Consider the following 15678-nt stretch of genomic DNA (forward strand, 5'->3'; position numbering starts at 1 on the left):
CAGACAGTGAGCATGTTCTCAGAATGTCTGGGTATTACAATCACTTGAATCAAGTGGGAGTTAATCTTCCAGATAAGATAATGATTGACAAAATTCTCTAGTCACTATCACGAAGCTATTAGAACTTTGTGATGAACTATAATATGCAAGGGATGACGAAAATTATTCTGGAGCTCTTCGCGATGTTCAAATCGGCAAAGGTAGAAATCAAGAAATAACATCAAGTGTTGATGGTCAACAAGACCACTAGTTTCAAAAAAAAGGCAAGGGAAAGAAAGGGAACTTCAAGTAGAATGGCAAGAAAGTTGCCACTCCGATGAAGAATCCCAAAGCTGGACCCAAGCCTGAAACTAAGTGCCTCTACTGCAAAGGAAATGGTCACTAGAAGCGGAACTGCCCCAAATACTTGGTGGATAAGAAGGATGGCAAAGTGAACAAAGGTATATTTGATATACCTGTAATTGATGTGTTCCTTACTAATGCTCGTAGTAGCACCTGTATATTTGATACTGGTTCGGTTGCTCATATTTGTAACTCAAAACAGGAGCTGCAGAATAAACGAAGATTGGCTAAGGACGAGGTGACAATACGCGACAGGAATGGTTCCAAAGTCGATGTGATCGCCGTCGGCATGCTACCTCTACATCTACCTTCAGAATTAGTTTTAGACCTCAATAATTGTTATTTGGTGCCCACATTGAGCATGAACATTATATCTGTATCATGTTTATTGTGAGACGGTTATTCATTTTAAGTCAGAGAATAATGGTTGTTCAATTTATATGAATAATATATTTTATGGTCATGCACCCTTGAAGAGTGGTCTATTCTTGTTGAATCTCGATAGTAGTGATACACATATTCATAATATTGATGCCAAAACATGCAAAGTTGATAATGATAGTGTAACATATTTGTGGCACTGCCGTTTAGGTCATATTAGTGTAAAGCGCATGAAGAAACTCCATGCAGATGGGCTTCTGGAATTACTTGATTATGAATAATTTGATACCTGCGAACCATGCCTTATGGGCAAGATGACTAAAACTCCATTCTCCGAAACAATGGAGCGAGCTAATAACTTAATGGATATAATACATATCGATGTATGCGGTTCGATGAGTGTTGAAGCACGCGGAGGGTATCGTTATTTTCTGACCTTCACAGATGATTTGAGTAGATATGGGTATATCTACTTGATGAAACAAAAGTCTGAAACATTTGAAATGTTCAAAGAATTTCAGAGTGAAGTGGAGAATCATCGTAACAAGAAAATAAAGTTTATACAATCTGATCATGGAGGCGAATATTTGAGTTACGAGTTTCGCCTTCATTTAAAACAATGTGGAATACTTTCACAACTGACGCCACCTGGAACACCACAACGTAATGGTGTGTCCGAATGTCGTAACCGTACTTTATTAAATATGGTGTGGATCTCTGATGTCTCTTACCGATTTATCACTATCATTTTGGGGTTATGCATTAGAGACATCTGCATTCATGTTAAATAGGGCACCATTTTAATCCGTTGTGCCGACACCGTATGAACTGTGGTTTGGCAAGAAACCTAAGTTGTAGTTTCTAAAAGTTTGGGGATGCGATGCTTATGTCAAAAGGCTTCAGCTAGACAAATTCGAACCCAAAGCGGACAACAACATCTTCATAGGATACCCGAAATAAACTATTGGGTACACCTTATACAACAGATCCGAGGGCAAAATCTTTTTTGCTAATAATCGGTCCTTTCTAGAGAAGGGGTTTCTCTCGAAATAAGTGAGTGGGAGGAAAGAAGAACTTAATGAGGTTGTTGTACCTTCTCTCGAATTGAAAAGTAGTACATCAGAGAAAGTCGTTCCCGTCATACCTACACCAACCAAAGAGGAAGCAAATGATGATGATCATGAAACTTCAGATCAAGTTACTACTGAACCTCATAGGTCAATCAGAACACATTCCGCACTAGAGTGGTACAGTAATCCTGTCTTGAAAGTCATGTTGTTGGACAACAACGAACCTACGAACTTTGAAGAAACTATGATGAGCCCAGATTCCGAAAAATGGCTTGAGGCCATGAAATCTGAGATAGAATCCATGTATGAGAACATAGTGTGGACTTTGGTGAATTTGCCCGATGATCGGCAAGCCATAAAGAATAAATGGATCTTTAACAAAGAAAACGGATGCTGATGATAATATCACTGTCTATAAAGCTTGACTTGTTGCAAAAGGTTTTCGACAAGTTCAAGGGGTTGACTATGATGAGACTTTCTCACCCATAGGGATGCTTAAGTCTATCTGAATCTTGTTAGGAATTGCCGCATTTTATGATTATGAAATGTGGCAAATGGATGTCAAAACTACATTCTTTAACGGGTTTATTAAGGAAGAGTTGTATGTGATGCAACCTGGAGGTTTTGTCGATCCTAAAGGTGCTAACAAAGTATGCAGCTCCAGCAATCCATCAATGGAATGGGGCAAGCATCTCAGAGTTGGAATAAAATGCTTTGATGAGGTGATCAAAGCATTTGGTTTTATACAGACTTATGGTGAAGCCTGTATTTACGAATGAGTGAGTGGGAGCTCTATATCATTTCTAATATTATATGTGGATGGCGTATTGTTGATTGGAAATGATATATAATTTCTGGATAGCATAAAAGGATACTTCAATAAAAAAATTCAATGAAAGACCTCACTGAGGATACTTATGTATTGGGCATCAAGATCGATAGAGATAGATCGAGACGCTTAATAGGACTTTCACAAGCACATACCTTGACAAAGTTTTGAAGAAGTTCAAAATGAATCAGTCAAAGAAAGGGTTCTTGCCTGTGTTGCAAGGTGTGAGGTTGAGTAAGACTCAAAGCCCGACCACAGCAAAAGATAGAGAGAGAATGAAAGTCATTCCCTGTGCCTCAGCCATAGGTTCTATAAAGTATGCCATGCTGTGTACCAGACCTATCTGTACCTTGCCATGAGTTTGGCAAGGGGGTACAATAGTGATCCAGGAGTAGATCACTCGACAACGGTAAAATTATCCTTAGTTACCTAAGAGGACTAAGGAAATATTTCTCGGTTATGGAGGTGATAAAGAGTTCGTCATAAAGGGTTACGCTGATGCAAGCTTTGACACCAATTTGGATGACTCCGAGTCTCAATCTAGATACGTATTTAACGTGGGAGCAATTAGCTAGCATAGCTCCATGCAGAGCATTGTAGACATAGAAATTTGCAAAAAATGCAAACGGATCTGAATGTGGCAGACTGCTACGTCTTGATCTTGCGTTGGTTTTCCTTGAAGAGGAAAGGGTGATGCAGCATAGTAGCGCAAGTATTTCCCTCAGTTTTTGAGAACCAAGTTATCAATCCAGTAGAAGGCTCCTCACAAGTCCCACGCACCTACACAAACAAACAAAGAACTCGCAACCAACGCAATAAAGGGGTTGTGAATCCCTTCACGGCCACTTGCAAAAGTGAGATCTGATAGAGATAATATAATAAGATAAATATATTTTTGGTATTTTATGATATAGATTGGAAAAGTAAAGATGCAAATAAAATTAGATTGAAAGCTTATATGATAAGAGATAGACCCGGGGGCCATAGGTTTCACTAGTGGCTTCTCTCAAGATAGCATAATTATTACGGTGGGTGAACAAATTATTGTCGAGCAATTGATAGAAAAGCGAATAATTATGAGATTATCTAGGCATGATCATGTGTATAGGCATCACGTCCGTGACAAGTAGACCGACTCCTACCTGCATCTACTACTATTACTCCACACATCAACCGCTATCCAGCATGCATCTAGAGTATTAATTTCATGAAGAATAGAGTAACGCATTAAGAAAGATGACATGATGTAGAGGGATAAACTCATGCAATATGATATAAACCCCATCTTTTTATTCTCGATGGCAATAATACAATACGTGCCTTACTGCCCCTGCTGTCACTAGGAAAGGACACCGCAAGATTGAACCCAAAGCTAAGCACTTCTCCCATGGCAAGAAATATCAATCTAGTAGGCCATACCAAACCGATAATTCGAAGAGACTTGCAAAGATAATTTAATCACACATAAAAGAATTCAGAGGAGATTCAAATATTTCTCATAGATAAACTTGATCATAAACCAACAATTCATCGGATCTCGACAAACACACCGCAAAAAGAGTTACATCAAATAGATCTCCAAGAAGAGGGAGTAGAACTTTGTATTGAGAATCAAAGAGAGAGAAGAAGCCATCTAGCTAATAACTATGGACCCGAAGGTCTGTAGTAAACAACTTGCAACTCATCGGAGAGGCCTTGGAGTTGATGTAGAGGCCCTCCGTGGTGGATTCCCTCTCCGGCGGAGCGCCAGCGACGACTCCAAGATGGAATCTCGCGGATACAGAAGGTTACGGTGGTGGAAATAGTTTTTCGGTGGCTCCCCTGATTGTTTCGGGGTACATGGGTATATATGGGAGGAAGAAGTATGTCGGTGGACGCTCGAGGGGCCCACGAGACAGGGAGGCGCGCTCAGCCCTAGGGAATTTTTGATGTGGAATGCTACCTAGCATATTTCTCAATGTATTTGTCTTTATTGTGGCATGAATGTTCAGACCCAAATGATTCAAAATAAAAGTTCATATTGACATAAAGAATAATAACACTTCAAGCATACTAACTTAAGCAATCATTTCTTCTCAAAATAACATGGCAAAGGAAAGTTCATCCCTACAAAATCATATAGTTTGGTCATGTTTCATTTTCGTTACACAAGAATGCTCTCATCATGCACAACCCCGATGACGAGCCAAGCAATTGTTTCATACTTTAGTAATCTCAAACTTTTTTCAACCTTCACGCAATACATGAGCGTGAGCCATGGATATAGCACTATGGGTGGAATAGAATGTAATGATAGGGGTATGTGGAGAAGACAAAAAGGGAGAAAATCTCACATCGACGAGGCTAATCGATGGGCTATGGAGATGCCCATCAATTGATGTCAACATGAGGAGTAGGGATTGCCATGCAACGGATGCACTAGAGCTATAAATATATGAAAGCTCAACAAAAAAAAACTAAGTGGATGTGCATCCAACTTGCTTGCTCACGAAGACCTAGGGCATTTTGAGGAAGCCCATCGTTGTAATATACAATCCAAGTTCTATAATGAAAAATTCCCACTAGTATATGAAAGAGACAACAAATGAGACTCTCTATATGAAGAACATGGTGCTACTTTGAAGCACAAGTGTGGAAAAAGATAGTAACATTGTCCCCTTTATATTATTTTTTTATTATATTTTTTTGGGGCCTTTCTTTTTTTGTCGTTTCCTTTTTTTAATGGACAATGCTATAATAATGATGATCATCACACTTCTATTTATTTACAACTCATGAATTACAACTTGATACTAGAACAAAGTATGACTCTATATGAATGCCTCCGGCGGTGTACCGGGATGGGCAATGAATCAAGAGTGACATGTATGAAAAATTATGCATGGTGGCTTTGCCAAAAATACGATGTTAACTACATGATCATGCAAGGCAATATGACAATGATGATGCGTGTCATGATAAACGGAACGGTGGAAAGTTGCATGGCAATATATCTCGGAATGGCTATGGAAATGCCATAATAGGTAGGTATGGTGGCTTTTTTGAGGAAGATATAGGGAGGTTTATGTGTGATAGAGCGTATCATATCACGGGGTTTGGATCCACCGGCGAAGTTTGCACCAACTCTCAAGGTGAGAAAGGGCAATTCATGGTACCGAAGAGGCTAGCAATGATGGAAGGTGAGAGTGCGTATAATCCATGGACTCAACATTAGTCATAAAGAACTCATATACTTATTGCAAAAATCTACAAGTCATCATAAACCAAGCACTACGCGCATGCTCCTAGGGGGATAGATTGGTAGGAAAAGACCATCACTCGTCCCCGACTGCCACTCATAAGGTTGACAATCAAATAACACCTCATGCTTCAAATTTGTCACACAACGGTTACCATACGTGCATGCTACGGGACTTGCAAACCTCAACACAAGTATTTCTTAAATTCACAATTACATCAACTAGCATGACTCTAATATTACCACCTTCATATCTCAAAACAATTATTAAGCATGAAGTTGATCATAGCATCCAATTCACTTCCTATGATAGTTTTTATTATACCCAATTTGGATGCCCACCATTCTAGGACCAATTTTATAACCATAGAAAATACCATGCTGTTCTAAAAGACTCCCAAAATAATATAAGTGAAGCAAGAGAGACCAAAAATTTCTACAAAATTAAGCCACCACCGTGCTCTAAAAGATATAAGTGAAGCTCTAGAGCAAAAATTATCTAGCTCAAAAGATATAAGTGAAGCACATAGAGTATTCTAATAAATTTCCAATCAAGTATTTCTCTCTAAATAGGTGTGTACAGCAAGGATGATTGTGGTAAACTAAAAAGCAAATACTAATATCATACACGACGCTCCAAGCAAAACACATATCATGTGGCGAATAAAAATATAGCTGCAAGTAAAGTTACCGATAGACGAAGACGAAAAAGGGGATGCCTTCTGGGGCATGTATTACAGAACGAGTAAAGAGACTTGTCGGTAATGAGATTGAACTAGGTATGAAGATACCACGATCGAATCTTGAGCAAGTAACATACCGACAGACAAAGGGAATTACGTATGTTGTCATAAGGTCGACCAATAAAGATCTTCGTAGAATATGTAGGAACCAATATGGGCATCCAGGTTCCGCTATTGGTTATTGATCGGAGAGGTGTATTGGTCATGTCTACATAGTTCTCAAACCCGTAGGGTCCGCATGCTTAACGTTCATTGATGATATAGTATTATATGAGTTATGTATGTTGGTGACTGAATGTTGTTTGGTGTCCCGGATGAGATCACGGACATGACGGGGAGCTCTGGAATGGTCCGGAGGTAAAGATTGATATATAGGATGATATAGTTAGGCCAAGGGGTAAATCCCACGAGGTTTTTGGAAGGTGCAAAAGGATGTTTTGCAGCGGACAGGAACCAAACATAGCAGACCCTAGAGTCTGGTCCTGGGCCAGACGCCGAGGCCCATGGCATCTTGACCAGACACCAAGGATTGTGGCGTCCGGTCCTGGAAGTCCGAGAAGGACTCTTCCTTGCGGGCAAAACCGACTTTGAGGAGGCTCTTTCTCCAAGTTTCGACCCCAGGGCTCAACATATAAATATAGGGGCAGGGCTAACACCCGGAACATATCAAGATACACCAAACCATGTGCTGGCAACCCCGTCCCTCTAGTTTACCCTCTGTCATAATTTTGGTTGTGCTTGGCAAAGCCCTGTGGAGATTGTTCTTCACCACCACCATCACCATACCGCCGTGCTGCCGGAACTCATCTAGTACTTCGCCCCTCTTGTTGGATCAAGAAGGCGAGGACGTCATCAAGCTGAACGTGTGCTGAACATGGAGGCGTCGTATGTGCGGTACTTGATCGGGACGAATCGTGAAGGTGTATGACTACATCAACTACGTTGATAAACGCTTCTGCTTAGCGATCTTCAAGGGTATGAAGATGCTCTCCCTCTTTCGTAGCTATACATCTCCATGAATAGATCTTGCGTATGCGTAGAATTTTTTTTGTTTTCCATGCAATGTTTCCCATCACTTATTGGGCTTGGTCAAGCCTTTTCTCTAATTTTTTTGTTGTTTTGGCCTCTGGGTGGTGCCTTGTAGCTTGCATGCAGTGTTGAATGAATGGATTGCACCATTCCATCTTTCTGGTCAAAAGCATGTTATTATTTGGACTGCAACAGTCTTATGGATCTTATGGGAAACTTCAAGCAATGCTTGTCTATAGAATAAATTTTTTTCTGATCTGACTATAGTAGTATTCACTATCTGTTCAACACTTTAGCATCTAGCGTAGGGAAAGGGGGTGTTGTGTTGGCATCTTGACGTCTATGGCGAGTGATGGTTGATGTTTTCTAGCGTTCGCAAGGTTGGGCTTCATTGGTGTAATGGCTGACATTGTTAAATTGATGGGATGTTCTTAGAGGAAAACAACCCCAACCCTGATTCCATTCATCCATACCTCAGGCCGGCAATGGTTAACTATTACCCGTGTCCCCGTGGATAATTACTCTATTAGGGGACGGGGATCTGCCAGGTTTAATGCTCATGGGGAAGCTGGTGGGTCAAATACATTACCCAGCGTGCAAGGCGGGGATGGGGATGGAATAGTATTACCCGTGCCCGTTACCTGCCTTACCCACGAAGGCCTGAGATACAGTCTCTAAAATTAGGAGACCCCATGTAATTCCGGTCCTACCCACTCAAATTTCCACCCATCTGACCACTTTGGCCAAAATTCCCTAAGAAAACCCTAGCCACAACATATTACTTATTGTGCTTAAATGCTATTTATTCTACTGAAAGGTTATCAAAGGTTGTTGTTGATTGCGTATATGGGTTTTCCCATGGGGATAAAAACCAATGGGGATGGGGATGGGGCTTTTTTTAATATCCGTAGACGGGTATGGGGATGGGGTGTTGGAAATATGCCCTAGAGGCAATAATAAATGGATTATTATTATATTTCCTAGTTCATGATACTTGTCTTTTATTCATGCTATAATTGTATTATCCGGAAATCGTAATGCACGTGTGAATACTTAGACCACAACATGTCCCTAGTGAGCCTCTGGTTGACTAGCTCGTTGATCAACAGATAGTCATGGTTTCCTGACTATGGACATTTGGATGTCGTTGATAACGGGATCACATCATTGGGAGAATGATGTGATGGACAAGACCCAATCCTAAGCATAGCACAAGATCGTGTAGTTCGTTTTGCTAGAGCTTTTCCAATGTCAAGTATCTCTTCCTTAGACCATGAGATCGTGTAACTCCCGGATACCGTAGAAGTGCTTTGGGTGTACCAAATGTCACAACGTAACTGGGTGACTATAAAGGTGCACTACAGGTATCTCCGAAAGTGTCTATTGGGTTGACACGGATCGAGACTGGGATTTTTCACTCCGTATTACGGAGAGGTATCACTGGGCCCACTCGGTGGTGCATCATCATAATGAGCTCAAAGTGACCAAGTGTCTGGTCACGGGATCATGCATTACGGTACGAGTAAAGTGACTTGCCGGCAACGAGATTGAACGAGGTATTGGGAAACCGACGATCGAATCTTGGGCAAGTAACATACCGTCTGACAAAGGGAATAGTATACGGGGTTGCTTGAATCCTCGACATCGTGGTTCATCCGATGAGATCATCGAGGAGTATGTGGGAGCCAACATGGGTATCTAGATCTCGCTGTTGGTTATTGACCAGAGAGCCCTCTCGGTCATGTCTACATGTCTCCCGAACCCGTAGGGTCTACACACTTAAGATTCGGTGACGCTAGGGTTGTATGAATGTGAGTATGCAGCATACCGAAAGTAGTTCGGAGTCTCGGATGAGATCCCGGGCATCACGAGGAGTTCCGGAATGGTCTGGAGGTTAAGAATTATATATAGGAAGTGCTGTTTCGGCCATCGGGAAAGTTTCGGGGTCACCCGGTATTGTACCGGGACCACCGGAAGGGTCCCGGGGGTCCACCGGGTGGGGCCACCTATCCTGGAGGGCCCCGTGGGCTGAAGTGGGGAGGGAACCAGCCCCTGGTGGGCTGGTGCGCCCCCACTTGGGCCCCCCTGCGCCTAGGGTTGGAAACCCTAGGGTGGGGGGGCGCACCACTTGCCTTGGGGGGCACTCCACCCCCCCTGGCCGCCGCCCCCCTTGGGAGATTCAATCTCCAGGGCCGGCGCCCCCCTGGGGGCCTATATAAAGGAGGGGCGAGGGAGGGCAGCCGCACCCTGAGTCTTGGCGCCTCCCACCCCTGCTACACCTCTTCCTCCTCCCGTAGTTGCTTGGCGAAGCCCTGCCGGAGTCTTGCTGCATACACCACCATGCCGTCATGCTGCTGGATCTTCATCAACCTCTCCTTCCTCCTTACTGGATCAAGACGGAGGAGACGTCATGCTGACCGTACGTGTGTTGAACGCGGAGGTGCCGTCCGTTCGACGCTAGGATCTCTGGTGATAGGATCACGACGAGAACGACTACCTCAACCCCGTTCTCTTGAACGCTTCCGCACGCGATCTACAAGTGGTATGTAGATGCATCTCTCTCTCTCGTTGCTAGATGAACTCATAGATGGATCTTGGTGAACGTAGGAAATTTTTTATTTTATGCAACGTTCCCCAACAGTGGCATCATGAGCTAGGTCTATGCGTAGTTCTCTATTGCATGAGTAGAACACAAATCTGTTGTGGGCGTAGATCTTGTCAACTTGCTTGCCACTACTAGTCTTTTCTTGCTTCAGCTGTGGGATGAAGCGGCCCGGACCGACCTTACACGTACGCTTACGTGAGACAGGTTCCACTGACTGACATGCACTAGTTGCATAAGGTGGCTAGCGGGTGTCTGTCTCTCCTACTTTAGTTGGAGCGGATTCGATGAAAAGGGTCCTTATGAAGGGTAAATAGAAGTTGAAAAAATCACGTTGTGGTTATTCGTAGGTAAGAAAATGTTCTTGCTAGAACCCAATTGCAGCTATGTAAAAGATGCAACAACAACAATTAGAGGACGTCTAACTTGTTTTTGCAGCAATTGTCATGTGATGTGATATGGCCAGAAGTTGCGATGAATGATGAATGATATATTGTGATGTATGAGATCATGTTCTTGTAATAGGAATCACGACTTGCATGTCGATGAGTATGACAACCGGCAGGAGCCATAGGAGTTGTCTTAATTATTGTATGACCTGCGTGTCAATGATTTAACGCCATGTAATTACTTTACTTTATTGCTAAACCGTTAGCTATAGTAGTAGAAGTAATAGTTGGCGAGCAACTTCATGGAGGCACGATGATGGAGATCATGATGATGGAGATCATGGTGTCATCCCGGTGACGAAGATGATCATGGAGCCCCGAAGATGGAGATCGAAGGAGCTATATGATATTGGCCATATCATGTCACTACTTTATATAATTGCATGTGATGTTTATTATGTTTTATGCATCTTGTTTACGTAGAACGGCGGTAGTAAATAAGATGATCCCTTATAATAATTTCAAGAAGGTGTTCCCCCTAACTATGCACCGTTGCTAAAGTTCGTCGTTTCGAATCACCACATGATGATCGGGTGTGATAGATCCTTACGTTCACATACAATGGGTGTAAGACAGTTTTACACATGCATAAACACTTAGGGTTAACTTGACGAGCCTAGCATGTACAGACATGGCCTCGGAACACAAGAGACCGAAAGGTCGAACATGAGTCGTATGGAAGATACGATCAACATGGAGATGTTCACCGATGATGACTAGTTCGTCTCACGTGATGATCGGACATGGCCTAGTCGACTCGGATCGTGTAACACTTAGATGACTAGAGGGATGTCAAATATGAGTGGGAGTTCATTAAATAATTTGATTAGATGAACTTAATTATCATGAACTTAGTCTAAAATCTTTGCAAAATATGTCTTGTGGATCAAATGGCCAACGCTCATGTCAACATGAACTTCAACGCGTTCCTAGAGAAAACCAAGCTGAAAGATGATGGCAGCAACTATTTGGACTGGGTCCGAAACCTGAGGATTATCCTCATAGCAGCCAAGAAAGCATATGTCCTAGAAGGACCGCTAGGTGAAGCACCCATCCCAGAGAACCAAGACGTTATGAACGCTTGGCAGTCACTTGCTGATGATTACTCCCTCATCCAGTGCGGCATGCTTTATAGCTTAGAACCGGGGCTCCAAAAGTGTTTTGAGCAACACAGAGCATATGAGATGTTCGAGGAGCTGAAAATGGTTTTTCAAGCTCATGCCCGGGTCGAGAGATATGAAGTCTCCGACAAGTTCTATAGTTGTAAGATGGAGGAAAACAGTTCTGTCAGTGAGCACATACTCAAAATGTCTGGGTTGCACAACCGCCTGTCCCAGCTGGAGATCAACCTCCCGGACGAGGCGGTCATTGACAGAATCCTTTAGTCGCTGCCACCGAGCTACAAGAGCTTTGTGATGAACTACAATATGCAGGGGATGGTGAAGACCATTCCTGAAGTATTTTCAATGCTGAAGTCAACAGAGGTTGAAATCAAGAAAGAACATCAAGTGTTGATGGTCAATAAGACCACTAAGTTCAAGAAGGGCAAGGGTAAGAAGAACTTCAAGAAGGACTACAAAGATGTTGCCGCGCCCGGTAAGCCAGTTGCCGGGAAGAGGTCAAAGAATGGACCCAAGCCTGAGACTGAGTGCTTTTATTGCAAAGGGAAGGGTCACTGGAAGCGGAACTGTCCCAAATACTTAGCGGACAAGAAGGCCGGCAACACTAAAGGTATATGTGATATACATGTAATTGATGTGTACCTTACCAGTACTCGTAGTAACTCCTGGGTATTTGATACCGGTGCCGTTGCTCACATTTGTAACTCACAGCAGGAGCTGCGGAATAAGCGGAGACTCGCGAAGGACGAGGTGACGATGCGCGTCGGGAATGGTTCCAAGGTTGATGTGATCGCTGTCGGCATGCTACCTGTACATTTACCCACGGGATTAGTTATGAACCTCAATAATTGTTATTTAGTGCCAAGTTTGAGCATGAACATTGTATCTGGATCTCGTTTAATACAAGATGGCTACTTATTTAAATCCGAGAATAATGGTTGTTCTATTTATACGAGAGATATGTTTTATGGTCATGCCCCGATGGTCAATGGTTTATTCTTATTGAATCTCGAGCGTAATGTTACACATATTCATAGTGTGAATACCAAAAGATGTAAAGTTGATAACGATAGTCCCACATACTTGTGGCACTGCCGCCTTGGTCACATTGGTGTCAAGCGCATGAAGAAGCTCCATGCTGATGGACTTTTAGAGTCTCTCGATTATGAATCATTTGACACATGCGAACCATGCCTCATGGGCAAAATGACCAAGACTCCATTCTCTGGAACAATGGAGCGAGCAACCAACTTATTGGAAATCATACATACCGATGTGTACGGTCCAATGAGCATTGAGGCTCGCGGAGGATATCGTTATGTTCTCACTCTCACTGATGACTTGAGTAGATATGGGTATGTCTACTTGATGAAACACAAGTCTGAGACCTTTGAAAAGTTCAAGGAATTTCAGAATGAAGTAGAGAATCAACGTGACCGAAAGATAAAATTCTTCTGATCGGATCGTGGAGGAGAATATTTAAGTCACGAATTTGGTACGCACTTACGGAAATGTGGAATTGTTTCACAACTCACGCCGCCTGGAACACCTCAGCATAACGGTGTGTCCGAACGTTGTAATCGCACTCTATTAGATATGGTGCAATCTATGATGTCTCTTACCGATTTACCGCTATCATTTTGGTGATACGCTCTAGAGACAGCTACATTCACTTTAAATAGGGCACCGTCTAAATCCGTTGAGACGACACCATATGAATTATGGTTTGGGAAGAAACCTAAGCTGTCGTTTCTAAAAGTTTGGGGATGCGATGCTTATGTCAAGAAACTTTAACCTGAAAAGCTCGAACCCAAGTCAGAAAAATGCGTCTTCATAGGATACCCTAAGGAAACCATTGGGTATACCTTCTACCTTAGATCCGAAGGCAAGATCTTTGTTTCCAAGAACGGATCCTTTCTGGAAAAATAGTTTCTCTCGAAAGGAGTAAGTGGGAGGAAAGTAGAACTCGATGAAGTACTACCTCTTGAACCGGAAAGTAGTGCAGATCAGGAAAATGTTCCTGTGGTGCCTACACCGACTGGAGAGGAAATTAATGATGATGATCAAGGTACTTCGGATCAAGTTGCTACTGAACTTCGTAGGTCCACGAGGACACGTTCCACACTAGAGTGGTATGGCAACCCTGTCCTGGAAATCATGTTCTTAGACAACGGTGAACCTTCGAACTAAGAAGAAGCGATGGCGGGCCCAGATTCCAACAAATGGCTAGAATCCATGCAATCCAAGATAGAATCCATGTATGAAAACAAAGTATGGACTTTGACTGACTTGCCCGATGATCGGCGAGCGATAGAAAACAAATGGATCTTTAAGAAGAAGACAGACGCGGATGGTAATGTCACCATCTATAAAGCTCGACTTGTTGCTAAGGGTTATCAACAAGTTCAAGGGGTTGACTACGATGAGACTTTCTCTCCCGTAGCGAAGCTTAAGTCCGTCCGAATCATGTTAGCAATTGCCGCATACTATGATTATGAGATATGGCAGATGGACGTCAAAACGGCATTCCTTAACGGTTATCTTAAGGAAGAGCTGTATATGATGCAGCCGGAAGGTTTTGTCGATCCTAAGAATGCTAACAATGTATGCAAGCTCCAGCGATCCATTTATGGGCTGGTGCAAGCATCTCGGAGTTGGAACATTTGCTTTGATGAGATGATCAAAGCGTTTGGGTTTATGCAGACTTATGGAGAAGCCTGCATTTACAAGAAAGTGAGTGGGAGCTCTGTAGCATTTCTCATATTATATGTAGATGACATACTTTTGATGGGAAATGATATAGAATTCTTGGATAGCATTAAGGCCTACTTGAATAAGTGTTTTTCAATGAAGGACCTTGGAGAAGCTTCTTACATATTAGGCATCAAGATCTATAGGGATAGATCGAGACGCCTCATAGGTCTTTCACAAAGCACATACCTTGATAAGATTTTGAAGAAGTTCAAAATGGATCAGTCCAAGAAAGGGTTCTTGCCTGTATTGTAAGGTGTGAGATTGAGCTCGGCTCAATGCCCGACCACGGCAAAAGACAAAGAAGAGATGAATGTCATCCCCTATGCCTCAGCCATAGGATCTATTATGTATGCCATGCTGTGTACCAGACCTGATGTAAACCTTGCCGTAAGTTTGGTAGGAAGGTACGAAAGTAATCCCGGCAAGGAACACTGGACAGCGGTCAAGAATATCCTGAAGTACCTGAAAAGGACAAAGGACATGTTTCTCATTTATGGAGGTGACGAAGAGCTCGTCGTAAAGGGTTACGTCGACGCTAGCTTCGACACAGATCTGGATGACTCTAAGTCACAAACCGGATACGTTTATATGTTGAATCGTGGAGCAGTGAGCTGGTCCAGTTGCAAGCAGAGCGTCATGGCGGGATCTACATGTGAAGCGGAGTACATGGCAGCCTCGGAGGCAGCGCATGAAGCAATATGGATGAAGGAGTTCATCACCGACCTAGGAGTCATACCCAATGCGTCAGGGCCAATCACTCTCTTCTGTGACAATACTGGAGCTATTGCCCTTGCCAAGGAGCCCAGGTGTCGGTGTACTAGAGTAGGGGTACCCTAGTATCCCGAACTTGTGCATGGGCAGTTGCAGCGCCCCGCGGCAAGGCTTGCCGGGTGACCTCCAAGGTCCTCCGTGGTTCCTTTGGAGCCATTCATGAACAAAGTATTCAAGCCAAGGAGACAAGGCCCCGGCAAGAGGAGCTTGCCGGGAAGGCCAACCAAGGCATCGCAAGGAACTTGCCGCGACGCGCCACGCGTCCTGGCAAGGCCCGGTGAGCGACAAGCTTCCGGACGCGACAAGACAACGACCGCGGCAAGGCGCTTGCCGCGGCAAGCGACCACTC

Source organism: Triticum dicoccoides, chromosome 2B, assembly GCF_002162155.2.
Source record: "Triticum dicoccoides isolate Atlit2015 ecotype Zavitan chromosome 2B, WEW_v2.0, whole genome shotgun sequence".
Classification (NCBI taxonomy): domain Eukaryota; kingdom Viridiplantae; phylum Streptophyta; class Magnoliopsida; order Poales; family Poaceae; genus Triticum; species Triticum dicoccoides.